Here is a 6,459-nt window from a genome sequence, read left to right on the forward strand (position 1 = left end):
ACTAACTGGTGATCTTAGAAAAGTTCATGGCATATGGTATATTCTCAATGAATCTTTTTTTTTTAAACCATCGAAGAATACACTAAGACAGATTTTATTGAAATTGTATTACTCTAGGCTGCATTTTTAATCACAGCAACTATGTCAAAATGTATGAATGGGGGCCGGCACTGTGGCGCAGTGGGTTAAAGCCCTGGCCCGAAGCTCTGGCATCCAATATGGGCTCCAGTTCTAGTCCTGACTACTCCTCTTCCAATCCAGCACTCTGCTGTGGTCTGCAAAAGCAGTAGAAGATGGCCCAGGTCCTTGGGCCCCTGCACCCATGTCAGAGACCCGGAAGAAGCTCCTGGCTCCTGGCTTTGGATCAGTGCAGCTCTGGCCATGGCAGCTATCTGGGAAGTGAACCAGTGGATGGAAGACCTCTCTCTCTCTACCTCTCTCTGTAACTCTGTCTTTCAAATAAATAAAATAAATCTTAAAAAAATGTATGAATGACTTCAGCAGATAATTTGCAATAGCAGATAATCAGCACATGATAAGACATTGCTGGAATGGCTAAAATCAAAGATTGATAACATTATGTCTTGGTAAGATGTGGAGCAACAAACTTTCTGGGGGAAATGTTAAAGGGCTTTATAAAACTGTATGACAGTTTCTCAAGAAGAAAGATATACACCTTCCCTATAGTCCAGCAATTCCACTTTTAGCTATTACCCAAGAGAAAGAAAACATATATCCACAAATAGACTTATACACAAATATTCCTAGCAGATTTAGTCAGTAGTCACACACTGGAAACAAACCAAATGTCCATGAACAGGAGAATGGACTATGATATGTTTATTTCGTTTGACTGTTATTTAGCAATAAGAAGGAACTACTGATACGCACAATGAAACAGATTAATCTTGAAGCCTTTTTGTTGAAGGAAAGACATAAGACACAAGAGATACAATGTATATAGTCTATGAGATTGAAGAATAGGAAAAATGAAATCTATACTGATAAAAGATTGCATCTGGAGGGGAGAATTTTGGGTAGCCACAATGGAACTGACTGACAGAATCATTATATCTCTTGATGGGGGTTCTGATTGCATCTGAGAATACTTCAAAATGTTCATGGAAAAATGGAATTGAAATAATAAGTGGGGCTAGCATTGTGGTATAGCGGGTTAAGCCACCACCTACAACATGGCATACATTATGGGCACCAGTTTAAGACCTGACTGCTCGACTTTCAATCCAGCTCTCTGTTAATGCGCCTGGGGAAGCTGAGGAAGATGGCCCAAGTGCTTGGGTTCCTGTACCCACGTGGGAGACGCAGAGGAAGCTCTGGGCTTCTGGCTTTGGCGTGGCCCATCCCTGGCCATTGTGGCCATTTGTGGAGTGAACCAGCTGATGGATCTCTCTCTGTGTTTCAAATAAATAATAAATCTTAAAAAAAAAAAAGAGAGAGAGAGAGAGAACATGCATTTTCCACATGCTTTTTGAGGACCTCTATGAATGTGTAGATTTCTTAACCCATGGAACTTAGTAAACTCAAATAACTCTATATTTAAAATATTATTTTGTTGTATATAAATTATTTCTCAATACTGACTGAAAATCAAAAAAAAGGATGAAATACTTACACACAACATAATGAAGGATTTGCCATTTCATAGTATTTCAGTTGAAAGAATATAGAAACAAAGAGATTACATAGTGCATAATTCTATTTATTTAAGTTCAAAACAGGTATATCTATTCTATAGAGATAGAAACCAAAAATGGGCCGGCACCACGGCTCAATAGGCTAATTCTCCGCCTGCAGCGCTGGCACCCCGGGTTCTAGTCCCGGTTGCTCCTTTTCCAGTCCAGCTCTCTGCTGTGGTCCGGGAGTGCAGTGGAGGATAGCCCAAGTGCTTGGGCCCTGCACCCACATGGGAGACCAGAAGCACCTGGCTCCTGGCTTTGGATCAGTGCGGTGTGCCGGCCGCAGCGCGCCAGCCGCAGTAGCCACTGGGGGGTGAACCAACGGTAAAGGAAGACCTTTCTCCCTGTCTCTCTCTCTCACTGTCCACTCTGCCTGTCAAAAAATAAATAAATAAAAAAAAGAAGTCAAAAATGGTGGAGGCTGGCATTGTGGTGCAGTGGGTTAAGCTACCAGTTCGAGTCCTGGCTGCACCATTTCTGATCAAACTTCCTACTAATGCATTTGGAAAACCAGCAGTGGAGGACGGTCCAAATGACTGGGTCCCTGCTGCCCAAGCGGGAGACTAGATAGAGCTTCAGGCTTCTGCCTTCAGCACGGCCCACCCTGGACCGCTGTGGCCATTTAGGGATTTAGGGAGTGAATCAGTGGATGGAAGAACTCTCTATCTCTGCCTTTCAAATAAAGAAAGAAAATAAAGTGGCAGGGGCTCACTTAGGCCCTCTTCCACTGCTTTTTCCAGGCCATTAGCAGGGAGCTAGGTCAGTAGTGGAATAGCCGGCAGGCCAGCACTGTGGTACAGTGGGTTAAAGCCCCGGCATGCACCACTGGCATCCCATATGGATAGTGGTTCAAGACCCGGATGCTCCACTTCTGATACAGCTCCCTGCTAATGTGCCTGGAGGATGGCCCAAGTCCTTGGGCCCCTAAACCCACTCTGGAGACCCGGAAAAAGCTCCTGGCTCCTGGCTTCAGAACAATACAGCTCCGGTTGTTGGGTGGGGCGATTTGTGGAGTAGACCAGCAGATGAAGACTTCTCTCTCTGTCTCTACTTCTCTCTGTAACTCTTAAAAAAAAAAAAAAAGAAAGAAAAAGAGTGGAATAACCGGGACATAAACTAGTGACCATATGGGATGCCTGTGTTGCAGGTGGCAACTTTACCAGCTATACCACAGTAGCTTCAATAAATAAAATCTTTAAAAAACAAAAATCAGGGGACCGGCACTGTGCCTAAGCAGGTTAAAGCCCTGGCCTGAAGCGCCAGCATCCCATATAGGCGCCAGTTTGAGTCCCAGGTGCTCCTCTTCTAATCCAGCTCTCTGCTATGGCCTGGGACAGCAGTAGAAGGTGGCCCAAGTCCTTGGGCCCCTTCACCCATGTGGGAGACCCAGAAGAGGCTTCTGGCTCCTGGCTCCTGGCTTCGGATTGGTGCAGCTCCGGCCGTTACAGCCATCTGAGGGGTGAACCAGTGGATGGAAGACCTCTCTCTCTGTCTCTACCTCTCTCTGTAACTTTGTCTTTCAAATAAATAAAATAAATGTTTTTAAAAAATAAAAAACAGGGTCGGCGCCGTGGCTTAACAGGCTAATCCTCCGCCTTGCGGCGCCGGCACACCGGGTTCTAGTCCCGGTCGGGGCACCGATCCTACCTGGTTGCCCCTCTTCCAGGCCAGCTCTCTGCTGTGGCCAGGGAGTGCAGTGGAGGATGGCCCAAGTTCTTGGGCCCTGCACCCGCATGGGAGACCAGGAGAAGCACCTGGCTCCTGCCATCGGAACAGCACGGTGCACCGGCTGCAGCGCGCCTACCGCGGCGGCCATTGGAGGGTGAACCAATGGCAAAAAGGAAGACCTTTCTCTCTGTCTCTCTCTCTCTCACTGTCCACTCTGCCTGTCAAAAACAAAACAAAACAAAACAAAAACAAAAACCAGAATGGTGGTTACCTTGGAGATGGGATGGAGAAAGCAGAATTAGTTGCAAAGGGACATGAGGGAACTTTCAAGGGTGAAAAATTTCTCTGTATCTTAATGGGATTGGATTGGTATCAAAGTTCATGGAACTGGTTTATTTGAATTACAAAGACATAATATATTTATATTCTACTCTATGTAAAGTATACATCAACTAAAAATAAATGCAATAAAAAAAGTCAAACTTTAGAAAAATAGGAGGAGGGGCAGCAGTGCTGTGGCATAGTAAGCTAAGACTCCACCTGTGTTGCCAGCATCCCAAATGAATGCCAGTTTGTGTCCCGGCTGCTCCTCTCCTGATCCAGCTCTGCTGTGGCCTGGGAAAGCAGTAGAAGATGGTGCAAATGCTTAAGCTCCTGGCTCCTGGGTTTGGATCAGTCCAGCTCCAGCCAATGCAGCCATTTGGGGAGTGGACCAATAGACTGAAGGCCTTTCTCTCTGTTGTTCCCTCTGTAACTCTACCTCTCAAATAATTACATAAAATATTAAAAAAAAAAAAATAGAAGTGGATGTTTAGCACAGCAGATTAAGCCACTGCTTAGGATACCTGCGTCCCATATTGGGGTACCTGGGATCAAGTTCCAGCTCAGCCTCCACTTCCAATGTTGGCCCAAGGACTGAGTCCCTGCCCCCCACATACAAAACCTGAATTGAGGCCTAGCCTCTTGGATTCCATCTGGCCCAGGGACAGCTGTTGAGGGCATTTGGGGAAAAATCAGCACGCGAAAGGTGTCTGTCTCTCTCTCCCTCTCAAATAAAATGAAAAAAAATTCAAAAGATAGTTCAAGGGCCGGCGCCGTGGCTCACTTGGTTAATCCTCTGCCTACAGCACCAGCATCCCATATGGGTGCCGGGTTCTAGTCCCGGTTGCTCCTCTTCCAGTCCAGCTCTCTGCTGTGGCCTGGGAAGGCAGTGGAGGATGGCCCAAGTGCTTGGAGACCAGGAAGATGTACCTGGCTCCTGGCTTTGGATCGGATCAGCGTAGCTACGGCCATAGTGGCCATTTGGGGGGTGAACCAACAGAAGGAAGACCTTTCTCTCTGTGTCTCTCTCTGTCTCACTTTATCTGTCCAAAAAAAAAGATAGTTCAAAAAAAGAAGAGACGGTAAAAGATGTTTTCTGAGCTCTTAACCAGTCATTAAAACAGAGGGCATGCAGCACACCAGACTATAGAAGAATGTCAATGTGGTACTGTCTTCCCAAGTGGCTAATCTAATTCTGGACATCCTTGTCAACGAACTGTTAGTTTAGTCTACAATGTTAGTCAGAACAATGTTTTAACTCACTGACAAGCAGCAACCCCCAAGTAGACTCCTATTTGTTTTCTGAGGAGCAGTGTTCCTTCTGGTGCTAGCTGTTAACAACTGCTTCTGAAAAGTCTAGAGTTGGAGGTACCTCTCCTTCCTACCCTGTCTTATCTCAAATACCTATACACCAAAGCTTTTCATCACAATTGAAAGCAGCAACACCCAAAGGCAAGTGTACATTTTTCAAGGCAGAGGATCTCTTAGAACAAAAGTTGAAGTTTGGGCAACCATCATCCTTTTTGTTTGCCATTTCATCATGGCACCCAGAAGAGGACTTATACAGCCAAGGGTGGTCTCCCTGAGGAACTGAGAGTAGCATTTTTGCTTGTAATGGATTTGTATTTACTGAATTTCTTTTTTATTTATTTCACTCCCACCTGTACTACTGGGAGGTTGACTGGTGTTTAATTCAGGCTAGTGCTCTCAGGCAGTCCCTGAGGTAGGGCTAACACCCCCTTATCTTAGCTGACACCTACACTGCAAAAGAGTGGGGAGGCACCCCACAAGGCAGCCCCACGAGGTTAGCTGGGTCTTCCTCAGAGACCAGTTCTGTTAGACTCGGCTGCAGAAGGTAACAGTTCACGTTTCAGAAACTCACTCCACTGATCTTGAATCACTTCATCCAATTGCCATACCACCCCTAATGCTACCTCCTCTCGACCACTGAGGAACTCAAGTTCAGAAAACTTCTTTCTCAAGATCAGACAGCTTAATTAAGTGGCAAATATGGGATGTGAATTCAGAGCTCCTCAGTTCCAAGGAGGGAGGGACAACTAAAACAAACCTTAATCTGGGGCCGGCGCTGTGGTGTAACAGGTAAAGCTGCCGCCAGCGGTGCCAGCATCTCCTATGGGCGCTGGTTCAAGACCCAGCTGCTCCACTTCCAATCCAGCTCTCTGCTATGGCCTGTGAAAGCAGTAGAAGATGGCCCAAGTCCTTAGGTCCCTGCACCTACGCGGGAGACCCAGAAGAGGATCCTGTCTCTTGGCTTCAGATTGGCGCAGCTCTGGCCATTGTGGCCAACTGGGGAGTGAACCAGTGCATGGAAGACCTCTCCCTCTCTCTCTGCCTCTCCTTCTCTCTGTGTAACTCTTTCAAATAAATAAATAAATCTTAAGGAAAAAAAAAAAAAAAACTCCATCTGTCCTGGGCCCAGCGCATTGGACTGAGAACTCTTCCTTGCGGATAGCTGGCCAAGGCCAGAGGAGCCAGCCAATCAGCAGAGCACGACACCCCTTCCCCCAAGCACCTCTCAGCCTGGTGAGGGAGGTGTCAATGGGACTTGAGCACTTGATAAATTTTGTTGTCATCACTCAACTCAGTGTCCTGGGCTCACCACTGGCTTACTGGCACCTTTGGCCATAGTGGGCATGAGGCACGATAAACAGTTGCATCAAGGAGTGAACTAACCAGGCTGAATGATGATTGGCAAACAACTGTCAAGACCATTCTTTCTGAGCCAAAGGGTGGAGGGATTTGAAGCCCTGGG

Source organism: Lepus europaeus, chromosome 19, assembly GCF_033115175.1.
Source record: "Lepus europaeus isolate LE1 chromosome 19, mLepTim1.pri, whole genome shotgun sequence".
NCBI classification, from domain to species: Eukaryota; Metazoa; Chordata; class Mammalia; order Lagomorpha; family Leporidae; genus Lepus; species Lepus europaeus.